This window comes from Sipha flava, unplaced genomic scaffold, assembly GCF_003268045.1.
Source record: "Sipha flava isolate LNK unplaced genomic scaffold, YSA_version1 232_pilon_pilon, whole genome shotgun sequence".
Taxonomy (NCBI): Eukaryota; Metazoa; Arthropoda; class Insecta; order Hemiptera; family Aphididae; genus Sipha; species Sipha flava.
Genome location: NW_020272869.1, coordinates 879886 through 900926, shown reverse-complemented (window position 1 = coordinate 900926; position 21041 = coordinate 879886). Strand labels below are relative to the sequence as shown.

Here is a 21041-nt window from a genome sequence, read left to right as displayed (position 1 = left end):
ACTGATTTAAACTCAGAGGAGTATCCGTTGTAAATTTTCTGACTCTTAGGATTGACGTGCAGATTTCGACCAAACTTGCACATTTCTCTACAGCAACACCGTTATTTATAAAAAAAACAATAATCTCTCAACTTAAAATAATTTCTTGAACGGTAAAATTTGAATTAATTTACTCCACAAATGTACATTATATTCGATATTATCTTACATTATTTTTAATTTGAAACCGGCCGTACATTAAAAATATAGTAATAATCCAGACTAAGCATTTATATACTTAATTATTTCAATATAAATATAAATATGTATATAAATTAATTATTGATGTATTGTCTTTCGAATATTAACAATTTTTTAATTTTTATTTTATTTTTTATTATTTTAAATTAAATGTTTGTAAAAACAATTAATCTTGATTTCTGTTATAATTTGTTATTGCTTTGATTGAGCCAAGGAAAAATATTTCACAATAAACCTTTTTTTATGTAAAAATTCCGATGAATGAAAATAAGGCATGATTTTTAGGGAAAACTGTATATTTATTAGAAAATGTAGCTGTTATTACTTTTTTTAATTATATTATTACAATATCGCATTATAGGTACGCGGTAATAATCACCGTGTTACGAACAATACCGTAAAGCAATATTATTCACGTGTTAAATACATTATTGCAAACAATGTATATATATATATATATATATATATTATAAATTATGCACAAAATCAATAGAATGCCAAAAATATGACCTTTTGTACCGAACGCTCATATTATATATACAATTATGGCGTTATATTTATAAAAACAAACTATTATAATTAACATAATGCGTTCATGGTTTTAAATTTTAAATGTGCAACAAATAAAAAAAAAAACACTTGCTTGTGTATGTGTGAGTAGATTTACAAGGTAGCATAATTTGATTACGATGAAAATCGTTGAAGTACTTGAGTCACGCGAAATTAATTAATTTTTTTATATTATACGTTGACTTGAAAGAAAACTATCGGATCATGGTGCTAATGAGCATCATCGTGCGATTTGTAGAAAACACTTGACACTATTTCAGAGAATACGTATTCAATACGACTCATAAGAGTTCAGAAAACGCACAGTTAAGTCGTGACAGACAAATAAATATTAAAATATTTGTTCGATTTATTATAATTCGTTTAAAGTAAATTTTTATTTAGATAATTATATGAATTAATATAACGTTCAAATAATCTCGAAATGAATGCTTATGATTATATTTGTTAATTCGTGTAATATTACGTTATAATTTTGTTATTACCGTTTCAAAAGATGCTGAAATAAGATAATAGATTTTAAATAATTACATTATATTGTAGATTGTAACGGGGCAGAATGTTAAACCAAAATACGACATAGTATGACGCTATAAAATGACACATTATCTCAGATAAAGATTATGACAAATGCGTCATTTTAAAGCGTCATAATATAAAACAACCCAACAAATGAGATATGTTCGTTTAGCATACACCGATGCATAAATATGGGCGTATATTCAATGACCCAACTTCAAAATGTTGATGGACGATTCTTGAAAGTCAATTAATCTTTTGAATATAACCAAAAAAAAAAAAAAAAGAACGGAGGTAAAAGATTGAATCACTTTGTATGCGGTTTTTTTTTTATCAATAGATGACACACTTTTGCAGATTTGCCTGTGATGGTGAAAACAATTGGTAATATGTATAATAAATAAATGTGAGTAGATGAAAATATTAAATGTATAGTGAATCGATTTAAATCTGAATGAAAAGTTCGTGATAAGAGCAAATGGTAACGTTAACACTGCAAATATCGGGATTCGGATCAACAAGCAATAATGAATCGATTCGCATTTAATATTGGATGAACGATTCAAATCGATCTTTACAAAAATTAATCGATATTTTAAAAGTTTGAATCATGGAGATAGATTCGAAAAATCGATTTATCGCATGAAAAAGATTGATTCAACTCGCCTAAAACAAACAACTTCTATTCAAAGAGTGGGATTTGTGATCCTCATGGGATTATTGGAGTTCATCAATGGTTCTACGATCAGCCTACGGCTGGAATTTTATTTCTTTTACAGCGACGTTGCATTCACTTCTATTGATAGGAGTATATATATATATATATTTTATATCGACTGTCAGACCTGCTCGGAGTAAAATTCCACACCGAAGCTGATATTGAGGGACAAATAAACTGCCTAGTCCATTACCCGTCCAGTCACCAGTTAGCAATGCTATAGTTAATTGATCGTCATCGACTACAACCCATTGTTTCTCTCAAACACACCTGCTGAGGCCCGTTCTATTCGGACATTTGGTGGTGTTTCGTAGCTACTTGCTATAGAGGCACGTACTCCACCCTACCCTTAGTTTATCCCATATATATAAATTTATTATTTTAAACACGTAGGGCTGCACCTGACAAGGTCAGGGTGGCCTCTCTCGTTGTCGGGACTCAACCGACGGTGAAGGTTTTTAGGTATACAATGTCATCTAATAAAGAAACGTAGTACCAAAATCCAATCGTCCGACGTCCCACCGCCGTTCCGTTCCAAGATAATATGAAATTACTATTTGACATAGAAATACAAATAACGAGTATAATCGTTTCACAAGAATTTATAGCACCATAAAATAGACCTGAACAGCGTTATTTTTCTTCTTTCTAGGAAAACACATAAAACCTACTGAGGCGTAAACGTACTACTGTTACCTGAGCTTGTAAAAGAAACGCAAACGTATACAATTTATTGGTGCACGTAATATTTTTGACTTGAAAAGTACTCGTCGCATATTTTGAAACAATTGCAATCGTTCAAGTTATATTGTCCGCGATCAATTTATTTTAAATATATTTCAACGGGATCCTATGCTTGTACATAGGTATAGGACCACACAACGTGACAATCGTAAAGGCCGGTGATTTTTGCGTATTTGTGTACATATAGCGCAGCGAATGAACGAAATTGTTTTATGCCTGTATAACGTATGCACAGGTACAGGTGGTGCTGTATTTTAAGGTTAAAATATACACACAAGTCAAACTGAATAATTCCAACTATAAACTGTATGCCAATTTGAACTTCACACGATGGCACGCCGATTTGTTTTGAAGCACAATAATATTTCGAGACGTATTTTAAGCATACCGCATATTATAATACACCCGTTGGAAATTTTAATTAATTTCAACTAATCATTTGAATTGTTTCGGTGTCATATACACATAATATTATTTAAATATATATATTCGTATGTTGCATATTTATGAACACTGTTTGAAATTCAAGATTCATCAAATGTGTGCTTGTGCGAGCTTATACATTCGCATGTGTTGGTGCGTATGAGTTTCTATGAAATACGTACAATATGTATAATGTAAAATATTTACCTAGTCATCTATACATACTTATTCGTACTGTAATTTAATAAATATTACGGAGCACCACCAAACGACGTATATGTAATTTCAAAGAACGTTTTGTAATTATCTGTCATACATATAGCTAGACCTATATAATTACTATCGTGGTACTTCTTTCCGAGCATGGGGAGCGAAACCAATATCGCTTTATTGCACCGTATACTATAATATAGGTATAACGTTTCTCGTCGCGTCATCTACATCAATTCTGCACTTTGCACAGTGATTTTCCGCCATGTGTAATAGCACGTATAATATAACAATAACTGGCAATAGAGCGACGGTATACGGTGACGTATTAATTATAATCGTAGAACCGAACGTTTATAAAACGCACATATAGCTGACCTGCTGTTAAGTTATTGACATGTTGTTAGACGTCAAGTATGAGGTGAATAAGATTACCCTCGGTGGACGCGACATATACGTTTACACACAGGTTTTATTGTGTTTACGGAATGATGCGCTCCGGAACAAAAAAAAAAAATCATATAAAAATAACGATGGTTACCATGACCAAGAACGTGCAGATGACGACCTTGATGAATCATATCAAAATTACTATTACGTCCAATAGAACATTCAATAGGATAGCGTGGGCAGAATGGGAAAGGATAAGATTGGACGTCAAAGGAAACAGCACGAGTCTTAAAGGTTTTAAAACAAACTACAAACCGTAAAAGTCATGAAACTTTGCTCTGGTATTATATACGACATCGAAATTATACCGAGTATCACTAACGCGGAGAGGTCTCAAATGAAAGGACATCACGTGCGAACCATACGTTGAAGTTTAGATGTACGTACGTAGTCCAATGTGGTCGGAGGTTTAGTGATATATTCACGACGAGAAGGCAGGGCTAGACTATGATAATTTTGATAGACAGAGAGGGAGAGAGAGAGAAACGAGAAAATACGTGTTTCATCATAAAATTACACAAATACATACGTACATATGCACACACATACACGCGCGCGCGCATACCTATTATACTACTGAAAGTAGTAGTAATTTAAAGAAAATATAGTATGTGTTACATTTTACGATGTAAAAAAGAATGGGGAAGACAGAAAGAAAGAGGGACAAAAAGAAACGAGTTATTTTAGGATCGTTATAGATAAGGCTAAAGTATATAGGTATTTTTGTAGTATAATTTCTGGATACTATCATTAATTTTAAAATATTATACTGATAGGCCATCCTATATTTTGAAATTAGTAGCCACTACTACTAATAGACGTAATTATAATCATTTGCATTCAATTTGATAAAAATATATTTTCAAGAATAGAAAAAAAAAACTATTTATAGGTTTTTATTGCTGAAAACTTGTTTTTACCGATTTGTTTAATGTAAACATGTTGGGGTGGCGTCTATGAAAGATCGCAAACACAACACGAACGTTGAAAATAATGAAAAAAAAAAAAAAAAAAAAAAAAACAAGAAGAGAAAAAAAAATCAAACAAAGGTTCTCGATTTATGATCACGTTTATTCACCTTTTAACGCAATAAAACAATCGAACAATTTGAATCGAATGATTTATAGGTATATTTATACTAGAAGCGGGTTAACGGCATTAACAATGTAGCAATAAAAAAAAATGAAAAAATGTGGGCGCCACGATGTGGTATGTAAGACGAACGTGGAAAACAGGCAGATACGGTGGTGCGAATCGGACGTCGTCACAACTATGGATAGCAACGATATATCGATATATCGAAAACATCGATAGATGAAGTCAATATATCGTGACATTTTACATCGATACAATGTTACCGAAATATTGTCTCGATATTATCGTGTCTAACGATATTTTAATGTGATTAATCTTCAAGAAATTACCAATAGATATTATTGGTATATACGATTATAAATTATTTGGGATGTTATATATTAATAATATAAATAAAATTATTTTCATTATAATTTTCTAGACGTGTACTGCAATATATATATATATTTCTTTTTTTTTTCTTATTAAAAATAGTATATTTACAATCTATACAATGGTATAATAAGTAAATGAGATGACATAGTAACAAAATAACATAAATAACAGAAAAGAAAGGCACCCAGCAGTGCCACCTGACAAGAAATTAGGGTTTTAATTTTTTTTTTTTTTTTTTAGTATTTTCTCCTTAGTTAAAATTTTTTTTTTTTTAGACATTGAGCAGATCTCTTGGCCATTGCCTTTTTAGCTTTCTAGGAATAATTGAGGTTGAGGATATACTTTTAACTATGGGATTTGGATGAGCTCGTAGTTTTGAGTGAAATTGTATGTAGTAAGATTTGGCTAAGTCGTTGAGGGTTGGTATGTTCAGATCTTTGTGGTGATCTTTGTGGAGGTTTTTGTTGGTAACATACCAAGGAACAGTGGTTATTAGGCGTAGACATATGGATTGGAATGCTCGCAAGGTTTTAGTGTTAGATGGTTTTGCTGGCCCCCATAGTTGGATGCCGTAAAGCCAAGCCAGACGAATTATTGATTTGTATATTGTGAGTTTGTTGGCTAGAGAAAGTTTCGATTTTAATAGAGGTCTCAGAAGATTCAGTCTAGAGTTCACTGATTTACGTTTTTGTTTCAGATGCCAGCTCTAGTTAAGGCGTTTGTCGAATATTAATCCTAGGTATTTAACTTCATCTGACGAGGGAATTACTTTGTTTTTAAACGTGACAGGAGAACAAACAGATTTGCGCATTGTAAAAGTTACATGAGTAGACTTGTTTTCATTTATTTTTATTTTCCACCGTTTTGTCCAAAATTTGATCATATTAAGGTGACTTTGGATCATCCGATAAGCAGAAGCGGAATCCTTGTGTGATGCTGAAATTAGTGTGTCGTCGGCATATGTACCAAGGAAAGTGTAGGGTGTTTGGGGATGTCGTGAATAAACACAGAATAAAGGAAAGAGGCGATGTTACTTCCTTGGGGGACCCCCCGCGCTAATACGATAGTTGGTTGAATAAATATTTTTAAGACGAACCTTAAAGGAGCGGCCGGATAGGTAAGATTTTATTAGTAAGAAATATGGTGCTGAGAGAAACTTTTTTAGTTTGAAGAGTAGCCCTTCATGCCACACCCATTCAAAAGCCTGTGAGACGTCCAGAAATACAGTGGAACAGAATTCTTTCTTCTCAAGTACGTTGGAAATTTTGTCGACAGTGCGATGAAGTTGGTGGATAGTTGAATGATGGACTCTGAAACCGAATTGGGTGTGTGGGATGATATTAGCTACAGTGGCAAGAGTTTTTTTAAGAGAATTTTTTCGAAGATTTTTGAAAAAGTAGGGAGAAGACTTATTGGTCTGTATGATGCTGAGTTATCAGGAGGTTTGTTTGGGTTGAGAATGAGTATAACTATGGAGTGCTTCCAGGTTTTCGGGAAAAAAGATAATCTGAGTATTGCATTATAAAGGTGAGATAGGTATACTATGGCTTTGCGTGGTAGATTTTTTACTATGTAATTCGTTATTAGGTCATGACCTGGGAATTTTTTGGCAGGCATTTTTTTAATTATGGTGTTAATTTCATTGGGAGATATAGGTTTGGCAGGCAAGGACATTGGTAGGAGCTTCAATGCTATTTATACATTGCTGTAGTGCTCTACCTCTGGTATTGGAAGAACGGTTACCCCATGCTGGGTTTTTAGAGTTGAAATCGCTATCAGAAATGAAAAGATGACCCAAAGTTGAGAAATAGTTAGAAAATTGATCGGAGGTGGTGGTAAGGCCAGGAAGGCAATAAACTGTAGAAACAGTGACTGGTATGTTATTAGATACAATTAATGAGATACTGGCTGCCTGAATGTGGGGTGTAGAGTAGGGGGAATTGAGTGATGGGTTATGTTTGATTTGATGTAAATTGCAGCACCGGCATGAGCCGCGCCATTGGGATGACAAGAAAAGTAGGCATTGAAGCCGTGGATTTTCACGTAGGTGTTTGGGTTAAAATGGATTTCAGAAATAAGTGCAATGTCGGTGTTTGTTTCTAGTAGGATGTGCTGGAGTTCGGTTATGTGTTGACTGAGGCCATAGGCGTTCCAAAAGAAAATTGATAATGGATGATTTACGTTTGGTTTAGTTGTCATTTTTGGTTAAAATTGTATTTATTAACGTTGTAAGAAAATTTATTAATGGTGTAATGAGTGATTGAAAATGTCCGAAAAAAGAAGCGAAAATAGTGGCTGTAGGAGGTTCAGAGGGAGAGGAGGATTCATGTGTTTGATGGTTATAATTGGGTGGTTTTAATGTATCTGCGTAAGAGCGAGGGTATGTGTCATTGCTAAGAGACTTACCCTTTGATGTTTCCCATTTCACGTGTTGTTCGTTCTTATCTGGATGGTTGCTGTCGACTGGTCTGATGCTGGCATCCGCATGTGAAGTTGAAGCTATTGTGTTTCTGGACTTTTGGAGTTCTTTGTTTACCACATATCCTCTGTAGTTCGATGGGTGGTCTTTTCCACATAGAGCGCAAGTAACTGGAGTGTTCTTTGATTTTTCGCACATGTCGGAGACGTGGTTTTTTCCACAACGAACACACCTAGGTGAGCGATTGCAGTAAGTTCGCGTATTCCCGTAGTTATGGCACCTGTGACATTGAGGTAGGTCACGTCTGGAGTGAGGTTCTTCTATCTTGACTATTGAGTGGCATAGCGTCGTAAGCTTGAATATTTCTGGGTTGTTTGGTGCCGGGTTCAGGTCTATGAAAAAGAGTGGGAGTGGACTGCTGGGTTGGTTTTTATTCTTTATACTAGTAACATTTCTGACCGAAAATCCGATCTCGTTGAGGTTTTGAGTAATGAGTTCAGTTGACGTTGTGTGGTGAAGGTTTTTTAATACTACTCAGTAAAATGTGTCTTCCTTAGCTTGGTATATGTGATATTCTACCGAACTATCGTTCAGTGATTTGATTATTTGGTGAAAGGAACCGGATGAGTATAATGATAGTTTGATGTTTTTGAATGAAGATTTGCATAACAATTTTTCCTCACCAATAATAGATTTTATTTTATTATAGAATTTGATGTGATAAATATTGGCGATGGTGATGGTGGTTGTGGAACTAGTTCGGTGTTCATTTCGTTGGTTTCATTAGTTTCGTTATCGACTTTTAAGACTTCGTAACAGTTTGGAGTGAAAAAGGAGTTGTTTGATTTTTTCACTTTTTGGCTTAGGAGATGTATCTGGAGAAGTCGAGTACTTGTTTTGAACAGTCCATCTAGCTTCATTGTTGTTTGAATTTTTGGCGATTTTGATTTGTATGGTGACATTTGACACACTTTGTATAGTTGTACGGGCATCGGGTGGTTTAATTTTAGTTTGCTGATTAGACGGCATTGGGCCGCTATCATTTATCAACTGTCCAAGGGTTACCGAATGAACGGTGCTTTGAGACGGTAATTAGATCGTTAACTAATAGTAATTTATTATATTACTTTTTAGTCTTGATACGGTCTAAGGTGACAATGAGAACAGTTATGGAGCATATGTTGGGGTGATGTTTTTTTGAATTTATTTTTTTACTGCAAGTTAGAACGTAATCCATTTAGTTTAGAGATAGATGTTAGCGAATTACTTGGGAGCGAAATTATACACGTGTGTTTAATAACGATATCCGTGCGAAAGTACACTGCAATATATAAAAATTTAAATTTAAATTTATTTATATTGTTTTGATTTTATAAAATATTTTATAATTTTGTTATATGTATTATGTATGTATGATTGCTTTGATTAATCAATTTATTTGTCATTATTCCTGTAGTGAGTATCGATCACAAGTTACGGCCTCGGCCCACGGCTTATGGTTATAAATTGTAAGAAAGTAAATTATAACCTATTACCTATGTCCTATGTGCAAGTCTATAAGCCTTTTTAACATTGGAAAAATAATCCGATATATATCGATATAATAAACGTCGATATATCGATGGTTAACAATTTTTTGCCATCCCTAGTCATAACCAAGTTCCTTCCATGATGGATGGGGTGATGACAATACGTTTCGCGGTATGTTGGATGATCGGAAAGATAACATTATATTATTATTATTATTATTATTACGTTAGCATCTATGATAATGATCGCCAAGCGGTCCGCGTCAAACGTTTGTAGTTATTTCTAGTCAGAGTTGAGACTTATCTAGATAAATTTATCTAGATGAATTATCTAGATAGATTTGTTGTCATCTTTTTTCTTATCTAGATAAATAACGCTAAGTTATCTAATTACTTATCTAAGATAAAATTTTTACTTATCTAGATGATTGTCTGCATTCTTGCCAAGAAGAGTTATTTTTATTCTTGTATAGAGACGAATCCAATAAATTAGAGATCATTAAAATCGGTCCAGCCGTTGTTGAATTATAAATTCTGTAAGTAACCCGACTTGTTTATATATATATATATATATATATAGATTTTGTATTTATAATTATAATTCGTGTATTATTAATAAGTAATTATTATTTCTTGGTATGATATTTTGTTTGTATTTTCATGTCGGAAAAATATCTTTGGTATTATTAAACTTAATTTCTTATTTTTCCATGGAAGTTCCAAATATAGTTATTATTATTATATATATTTGATTTTAGTACACACACGTAACTCATACACCGAATAGTCAATACTTCACTCTTGGAATCCGTAAAGTCGTAACTACTAATAGAATAATGAAAATCATCAAATTGAGATTATATGGAAAACAATATTGTTAACTTAAAACAATCTCTTATGTATTCTCTGTTCATCCTGATTCTAAACAATTTTCATTGTTTTTTTTTTTTTGTGTCACATTTTAGTGATTAATTATCATTAAATACTGAACTTTATATATAAATACTGCTTAATGGTACACTACATTACTACAATAAATATTAAACACTTAGGTACCTATAGATGATAATGATTATAATTGTGTCTTCATAGATATTATTACAAATATGAAATATTGACCAACAAATAACATTTTTTGAAAATATCTTTTTTTTTTATCTAGATAAAAATGAAATTATCTTTTATCTTTATCTAGATATTTTGATTTTTTTTATCTAGATGAATTTGGACATAATATCTTTCATCTTTATCCAGATAAATTTTGCATTATCTATTCCCAACACTGCTTCTAGTAACTGCGTCTTCGTAGGCACTACCAATTTCAGCAATGCAGGATAACGTATGTGTATATTGTATATATTATCTAAAATCAACGGTACCATGCACAAGTCATGAGAATAAATTGATATGAAATATATACTAGCGATGGAAAACGTAATAATTATAAAATTTTAGAAACCGTTTAGTTGAACGATATGTAAGTAGTGAACTAGAACTTAACGATGGAAATAACGAATAAAATAAAAAATGAATTTGATTATCTGATTTATTCGAATAAAGTAAGATGTGGGTATTGTTGTCAGTTTCTGTTTACTGGCATCACTACTCTCGAAATTCGCACAGTCACATGAGAAAATTTCGTTGGACTTCGTTCTTTGGAAGTTACCATATGATGCTTGGTAAATCGAGTGTGGGGTTTTAGCCATCATCGTGTAATAAAACGCATTCACTGAGAATAAATTCATGTCCTTCATGAATTCAAAATCTATCGTAAATACGATATTGTATTACCGACAGCATACGGGAGCATATTTACACTGCAAAAGTTGCGAAATTATACATGACGCAGAGTCGTACTAATTTTATTACAAATACTAAGGCTCGTCAAAATAAAAGGAAAAAAATGCAGTTATTCACACCAAGACATGTTTACAACACACAAAAAATGGTCGTTAAGTGTTTTGGACTGCGATAAGTTTGGCAAGTTTCAAAACAGACTGTTGTAGAAATTGCAATACAGTTGGTGACCCTTGATTTATACGAATCGATGTACAGGAATCTACATGTATGTATTAATAGGCAATCTTCGTTTAATAATCCTCTATAATCACGTTCATGAGGTCTTACTATAATAGTCCAGTAACGATTATAACACATAATAACACACTTATAATAGAGATGATAACATCATGCATATTGCGAGTATATTATTTAATGATCGTACAGTACTTGATTTGATAAATTGATTGATAAATTTATAATATTACTATCGTACTATGTTTCTTTACACCAGCGTTTCTCGCTACCACTAATGGTACACTTAAATCTCATAGATGATATGCGAAGGAAATCTCTCTTTATAAAAAAAAAAAAAAGATTTATTACTTCTGACTGATGATGATGAAGAAAAATTTAAATTGTTTTGCGATGGCAAATAGCTGTCGAAACTGTTGTTTTTTTGCGAATGTTTTATGTGTGCTAGGTTGTGGATTAGGGGGTATGAGTGTACACATATAAAGGTTATCGATGATGGTGTATATAAGGTGGAGGTAGTTGTTGTTACCTATTTGGTTATGAGAGACCGTAGTATAACAACATAACAACCTTCCTAATTGCAGTGTGTTGCGTAATACGATGTATTCGTATGTGTTACTGTTATCGGAAGATAAGAAATACGATAAACGGAGACCAAGAACAAACGTGTGAATCGGATGGTCGTTACACACGTATCTGTTTTGATACTTTTGTATCAATATATCTGTGACATAATACATTTTTCCACTCACTGTATACAAAAAAAGAATATAGAAATAAATTAAACGTAGAAAGTGATTTTAGATTAAAATTTGTCAATATGAAGCTCGATACTGAACATCGCTTAGTCAAAATAACTCCAATTGTCATTGAAATAAACCATAATAATTATAATTATAAAAATAATAATGAAATATATTTAATTGTTTTCTTATGCATTAAATACTTATATGTATATTTTCATATTTATTTTAATTTCAGTAAAAAATATTACATGCATGTAAAATAACGTATTTATTTCTAAAAGCAAAACAAAAGGTAATTAAGTGAGGTGGTACGTAAACATTTTCAAACTGTATAGGTAGTACGCAAATATAATAAGGTTGAGAACCCTTGCTATAGACTGTCATCGTATGGAGCAAGCCAAATTAAATGACGTTTTATTTTTAATTTTTTGTTACATTTTCTCGCTATTATAGGATATACTTGTAATATAGTTGTTTGGTTTGTCATCGATACGTGTACATCCAATACCGTATCGTATCATATATTGTAAAACACGTGAATAAACCGTTGTAAAAAAAAAAAAAAATGTATTAAAGAGGAAAAAAAAAAAATTGAAATGTATTACATCAGTTTTGACAACGTAATAAAGTAAAAAATAAAATTATGAGACTCTTATGCATTTACGAAGAAATCATTTTTCTGTTCATGTTTTCCTAAAGAACAATTTTACTCAAACGGATCTTTTTTGTTCTTACAAAATGTCGGCGAAATTCGGTTTTCGAGTATCATTTATAAGTAGTTGTCGTTACAACAACTGCCGGAAGGGTTACACAACACAACTTAGCGAAAAGAAAACACTGGAAGCAAACACATATTTGTAACGAAATAATAATATACGCGAGTTAGATTAATGTAATACTCCGTTGTATACTTAAGTATACACATATATTAGGATACTATAAATAAAGAATGCTTACTCGGATAATTGTATAAAACATTTTCAAAATAGGTATTCGAATACTTCACAGAAATACATTAAGAATATTTATTTAAACCGAAAAATAATAATAATACACTAAAAACATATATTTTATAACAATATTATGTGAGAAATCTATTTTACGCAAATTTATATTTATTTTGTTTTATTGACGCATTATAAAACTAATATATATTATAATTATAATATATAATATATTAATTATATTATTATTATACTATATTATTTTAATTATGGTATATTATAATACATATTATGCGGATCGAACGCAATTTGTATTGTATTATGATGTAATGTGATGTTATTATGAAATCCATTAGAAGTATTAACGTAAAGTTATAGAATAAATATTATAAACAATAATATGTATATTTAGTACATGGTACTCGTAAAGTACGGTATGGTAAAAAAACGTTTTAGTTGACGGGCGAAATAAGGAGAATAAGTAATAAAGCGTGGCTTCCGTCAACGCTTAGCTTAAAATGCCATCATGTGCGTGTACCGAGCGTAACATCCAAAAGTTACAGTTATATGATCATTTTTTTAGGTCCCTGCAAAAACAAATTTTACTTAAAAAAAAGAAGAAAGAAACATAATATTATTTATTAAAATAATGAAATTTATAATTTTTTATAAGAAGAAACATTTAAAAGATTAAAGTGCATGTAAAGATATATAAATAATACAGCGAAAAATTTGTATCTTGAAATCGCAAAACTAAGTACTTTTTATTTATAATTTATTTCCTATACATAAATGTACAAAATATAAATATTTTTTGTTCATTATTTGTGCTGGGAGTACTTTTTAGATTAAAGTTGAGTTAATATTAATTTTATTTTATAAGTATACATTTATAAAAAAAAAAAAGTTCTCTTTTTATCCAGATAAAAAGTCTTTTATCTTTTATCTAGATAAATTTTTAATTATCTTTGCACAACATTGGTCACGGCCATACTCAGATAAATAATGTATTCATATGACTCAATATCTCGATCTAATGAATGTTAGATTTGATAAATAATTTAAATAATAAAAATTAATTCTATATTATATTTATATTCAACTAAAATAAAAATAAAAATAAATATATTTATATTTATATTATATTGATATATTATATCAATTTATTTTATTTTGAATGTGAATCCTAACAAGATTGAATAATACACATACATTTTAATTTGAATATTTTAAAAACCAAAGAATGAATATAGTATATTATACGAGTACGTTGAAGATTCAAGTGAATTTACTCAATACACCATTAGCAACAGTGTTTGACTCTAACTGACCTATTCTACTATATATTATGTATTTTGTGAAATAGTCGTATACTACAGCGTGACCCGAAAATATTGACTCCTCAACGACTGCACACGGTGTCCGAATAAAAGTAGATTTATCGCTAAACCCGGGTTTTATTTTCTGTTTATCCACGAGGCACATAATACGACATTTTTATTTAACGACACTAAATAAATCAGATATGTATTCCATTATAGTCTGGATTCGATTGAGCTGTAGTAGTGCACCACGAGGAATAATAAATAATTTACGTCCATGTGTATTACAATATACACACATTAATATATATATATATATATATATATATATATATATATATATATATGCGTATAGTAATCTGCTGATTTCTTATTTTATTTTTAAAGTCGTTTGAAAAATGAAAACAGGAAATTCGTTGTTACCGAAAGTTCCAAAATAATATTTTAACGACTTTTCATGGGATTTATGTATCGTCATTTATAGAAGATGGGGTAGAGTTAAATAAATGTTTAGTATTTTAGTTTGTTCTCATATTTATTTACAATAGGTGTATATAGTTTTTATTTTATTTATATTTTTATTGTAATCAAGTTTTAAAGTAATCGATATTATATTTGAGATGCTACAAATAGTTATAAAAAATTATATGATGTTGTTTTATTACGCTATTATGTAAAGAACATGTATAAATAAAATTGATTTTTGTAAAACGAGGACAACTTCATTTGATTTTAAAATATTTTATTAGGAGTCACGTTATTATTTTGACGCAAAATTACACAATTAATAATAGGAAAGTAGCCGTACATTTTTAATTAGAGTACAACCAAAGTAGATTAAACACTTATTTATGCAGTATATAGTACGTGATTGACTGCGTATCGGAGAAGGTTATCGAGAGGCAGTCGCCTCTAACGTTTTTTAACGGTGATGGGCGGTCGAGGGTAGGTAATAGCTTATGGGTGGTTATTAAATTATTTAGTCATACAATATGAGCTTGCTTGTGTGACATTCTTTAAGATAGTAATATAAACCCAGTGATAAATGTTCATGAATAGCCAATGGTCGTGAATAGGTGGATGTTAGAAAAAAAAACACTCAGTTCTGAAAATTTTTAAGTTGACCACACCACTGTATATAACAACTATTATTAACTTAATAGTAACAAAGAGGATATTGCAGTGAAGCAAATCGAATTGATGACTGCAACAGTGAAATTATGAGACTTACGCGCAACCTACTGCGCTACCGAGGCTTCTATAATAAATAGTGTTAAATTTCCGTAATAATATATAATAAACGATGATGATGATGTGAATTTGTATATAAATTATATCTTGGTATCAATAAATTAATTATAGAATCTACCTATAACTTTATAAAATTAATACTATACATTAGTTATTTACTACTTAACAATAGTATATACGATATAAAAAATTGTCAAACTCGAAAATTGAAAAAGCTGCAAAATATTAATAGGTACTTATAATATTTCTTATTCACTATTTACATTTTTCAATATTATATTTATTGTTTTTCATATCACATTGAAAAAAGTAATAGCTATGCCGATACAATCGGACAACAATATATGTACCATAATTGATATTTACGATTAAGCAGTCGAGTTTTTGTGGTTTTCAAGACACTTTGTATATTGTAATTATTTATTTTTATTTGAAGTTCAGATTTCCCGGGAAAGACCAAATTTTCTGAGCAATGTGTATTGCAATCTGATATTCCATATTGCCCATAACATACATATAATACACCTATGCTAATTTCAAGTAGATACATGTTTATATTTTTCATTACGGTACCTATTATAACTAATTTTGTAACAACGATTTACACATAAATAATCAATATTTAGCTTATAGTACTACTTTGTAATCAAATCTAAAACATTAAGTGATTATAGAAAATATTTTGAAAATCAAAGTTGAAAATAAAAAAAAATAGGAGCCAAAAGTTTTTTCATTTAGTCAAATGGTAATAATATTAAAATGTTTATATTCTTAATAATCAACTACGATATATCAAACAGAACAGGATAATGACTTTTTAAAAGCTACATATATGTATACAAACTGATCACGATAAGTGAAAACACTCAATAACTTTGTGCAGGCTTCATATAAATAGGTTTTATGACTAAGAGAAAAATAGCAATTCTGGCGACGCTGGACTGTTTTACCTTCTTGGCTCAGTTCTTTCCCAGCTCTCGATTCATATCCATTAAAAAAAAAAAAAAAAAAAAATAGTTTTGTAAAAAGTCTTTCAATATCTGAAAAAAATTTGTGTGTAATGTATTTTAAAATCTAACCATACACAATCCGACATCATTCATAATGACTAAGAATTACGCATAGAACCAAAATTATCTTTACTGCCGGTAACATACATTATATAACCACAATATTTCAGTGTCTTAGTGATTTCTACTCAGCCGTCGAATGATTCCGGAATTAAGCAAAAGGGAATAAAATAAATAAAAACAATATATTCGTATAATATCATACGCACTTATGTCGTATTACGTCTGAAAATTTAAGTATTTAATGCCGGAAAAAGAAGCAAAACCACGCAAATGATTAAATCCGCACGCGATTAACAATTTAAAAATTGAAACTGAGAATCGTTAATACTACCAACCGTCGGTAAAAATCTAATAAATATTTCAAGATGAGATTGTCATAAGCAGTGTAGTTTTCTGTGTCAATTCAAGACGATATCAGGTAAGGTTGGGCATTGACTAGTTAAAAATTAAAATTAAGTCAGAACGTTAAGTTAATATTAACTCAGTTAATTATTCGTTACTTTACTTTAGAACTAACTTTTAATTTAATATGTTACTTTTATATACATTGAAAAAGGTTAACTTCGAGTTAATTTTATACAGAAATAAAAAAAAAAAAATGTTTAATATTTAAATAAACCAAATTATCCGTATAAATTTGTTTTGCTTCATTGAACCTTCATTGTACATTTTCAGAAATTAAATAGGAACAAAATAGTTAATTTCAAGTTAATTATATAATTATAAATTTTAGTTAAAAAATAATATATTTTATATGATAAATGGTTACCATAACAAAGAGAATTGAATTTTACTGTGTGTAAAAAAAAAGTACATCAATTTGTATAATAATAGTTGAAAAAATTATTAAAAAAAGAAAAATTGATTTGGTTGTTTACTGGAAATGTTATTTGTATTTCATAAAAATTGTTCTTATATCATTCGTGTAAAAAAATTAGTGGGAGTAAATAAATAATAGATTTACTGTGTATAAATAATATATAATGTATAATATATATTTTATGAATTAGATATACTATAAATTTAAGTATTATATTAATACTAAAATACCACAATTCAACATTTCTAATTAAATTTATAATGTTTCAAAATGTACAGGTGTTTTCAACTCTAGTTATATTTTGATGAATGGTGGAAGAGTTATTTAGATACTCAATGCTCTGTCTTATAAATGTGGGCATAACTCCTAAAAGATAATCCAAATTTATATGATTTGTTTTTTTTATCGATGAGAAAGTGTAAACATTTTTTTAAATTTTTTTAATTTTAACTTGGTTAATTTTTTATCCATTCATTTTGAATTTAACGAAATTAAAAAAAAAAAAAAAATGGTTATTTTTTCATTTACTTTAAATTTTTTTAAACTAACTTCACCTAACGAGTTAAAAAAAATCTTTAACTTGTTCGGTATTGATATCAGGTAAGTGCGTATCGATCAGCTGCTCTCTCTTAATGGTTTATTGAGTTCGTTTCTTTGTTGTGCACTTGATTGAAAAAGTGAACCCAGCATCCAATATACCCGTTGAAAAAGCTAACGTTATCCAATATTATATAACCACTTATACGTACATGTACCTATTGCGTTCAAAACAAAATATTTTCCAAGTATACCGTAAGAATACAAATTGTCTAAGGTCCACGCGATTGTGCAAAATTATTGCGAAAATCCATACACGAAATCTCATTGAAAAAGTTTCGTTCGATTATTATTAGCTAAAGTAGGATTATATTATTGTATTCGATTGAAAAAGAAATGTAAATCCATGTGAAACGTTTCCGGAATACGTTTTATCAGTAATTCGTAAAATAAAAATATGTCTGACCAGGATATCAATTACTTTCCAACACAATCAAATTCATCAACACAGCAAATTTAACAAAATATAAGCACCAACTCCATGCGTTTAAATTTTTACTCATTATTACATATTTGTATTTATTTATATTTATTTAAATCAATTGTAATCATATTATTACTACCTAATGGTAACTGGTGCCGAGGGTTTTATTTTGTGTCTTATAAAAAATATAAAAAAATAAATAAAAATATGCAAGTATACGGTTCAAGAGTTTCGGCTGAATAATCACTTATTTTACTGTTATGGTGTTTAATTAATGTTCTTCCTATACCATAAGATTAATGTAATTCTGATTACTAAACATTCAAGTAATACTAATATAACAATAAATGCATTACATTTTTTAATTTTTGCTTCGATAAAATAAATCATAATATAAAAAAACTAAGCCGCTCGGAAATTCACAATAAGGAAAATATTATTATTCACACAGTATTTTTTTTTTATGTTTTTTTACCTTTACATCTAAATTATTTATTTATTAATTATTGATGTCGATTAATAATTAATTAATACCTAGTATTAGCCTGATGATAGAATCTTAATCGAATTTACTTAGCAACTTTTTAAATTCAGGAGGTTGTAGTACACACGTTGTCCCTAATAATAAAAATAAAGTAATAACGAATCATTTTAGATTGGCGCGTAACGCACAAAGAAATAGAACGACATGAATGAAAAGTTCAAATATCTATAAAGTGAACACGTTCCGTCGTTCATTCAGAGCTGTATTACTTTGGAGTTTACGATTATAATGATGTTATTTTACTAATGTATTCCAAAATTAGTTTATTCCAGCAAAACACTATTGTCGAGTACAATATAATTTTATCAACTGTTTACCTGCAAATAGGGGCGTTACCTAGTGAAGTTTTTATTTTATTATTATTTTTTTAATTTTTTTTTTTTTTTTTGGTTCATCAACGTCAAAAATATCAACAGAACCATGTGTGTTGTTATTTATTATCACGGCAAATTGAATGTCTATTATTGTCTACTATTATAATTATATTTATGCTACATGAATTGGAATCGACCTTTATCGACACTATATCGACTATATTATATAATTCCGTATGCGCGTCTATAATAATATTTTTGACTCTTGCGTGGTTTCGTTTTTAACGAGCTACACATGGTGAAATAAGTGGGTTTTGTGATGGTAACAATTGTAATAATAATCATAATCTTAATAACGAAAATAATGATGTTTTGATCATTTGCACAAGAAAGAAACAGACCACGTATCGTTATTATTATTGTAATTATTTTTTATTCAAAGGATTTTACGCGTGCTCGGACGACCACATTCAATACGAGATACAGCATATCGACTGTACTCGGAACGATGTCAGCACGTGGCTCCTGCATTACGGCTGCTTATTCATCCGAACGGACGGACGATGACTTTTTTTTCGACCTTAAAATATTGTCGGCCATAGCAGGACCGTCTTAAACGCTATGAATTTTAACGGATTACGTTTCGAGTGCCATTACATGATACGGAATTCGGGACGAACGCGTTTTACCAAGGGGTCATCCCTCATCGCGGCCATAATTCACAAGCACGACAATAAGTCTGATAAATGTAACATTATATTACAGTGCGCACTCGTCGCGCGCGCACTAAACAGTGGGTCGTTCACATATGCAAACATGACGACGGTGATAATAATATTACCGTGTCGGATACGCGCACACACCCTTATTTGCACTACGCGTATGACGTATATTGCGCTCGTAAATAACATAACGCGTTCCTCGCGCTTTAAAACTCCCAAAACACCATCGACGCAACGGTGTTATAATCCGCGAATTAATTACTATTATTAAAATATTTTTTTATTCATTCGTTATAACAATGCGCACTATAATCGTAGTTTTCGTATCCGTCCACGAATAACAGGTGCGATTCGCACACGCGATAAATTCATTAATACGTGAAAAAAATTGTGTATCGTCTGTATGTTCATGCCGCTGTTTTCATCGAGGATCGTTATCGAAATGGCACACGGAAGGTTACGCGTTAAAATCACTTTTCAAACAAAACAATGTGCTTTGTCGATTGCTCGAAACACGAATATTAAATCGTTATTCCACTTCAGGCGTTCATATAATTGTATACCTGCAATGGATTAGTTTCTAAAAATTCATACGACTCCAATGCTTGAGTTTTTAACCAGAAAAATAGTTTGATATTTGGAACGATTCTGGTGCATAAAGAAGCAGATTTTAATATTTTTAACGACGCTCATTCACAATTACAGTACAAATAACGATAATAACACAAGATAATTGTACTTACGAAATAGTAATATTTACATTTGCGACATGGAAAACGGTATCCGAATCTACTGCATAATTATATATCGTAAGTGTTATAATATTTACATAATAAGATCGACGCGCGCTGGATATACTGTTTTTGATATACACCTCGTATATCCGTGAAGGATACCATCACTATGTGACTGTTAATAATATTATTATTATTACTATTATCATTATTTATACCGCGCA

General features: G+C 30.4%; 1 protein-coding gene across 1 annotated transcript in view; it reads right to left on the bottom strand.

Annotated features, from left to right (window-relative positions):
- The window catches only part of LOC112683661 (zwei Ig domain protein zig-8-like), a 517617-nt gene that overhangs the window by 118168 nt on the left and 378408 nt on the right, over positions 1–21041 (bottom strand). The gene's annotated exons all lie outside the window — the stretch shown is intronic.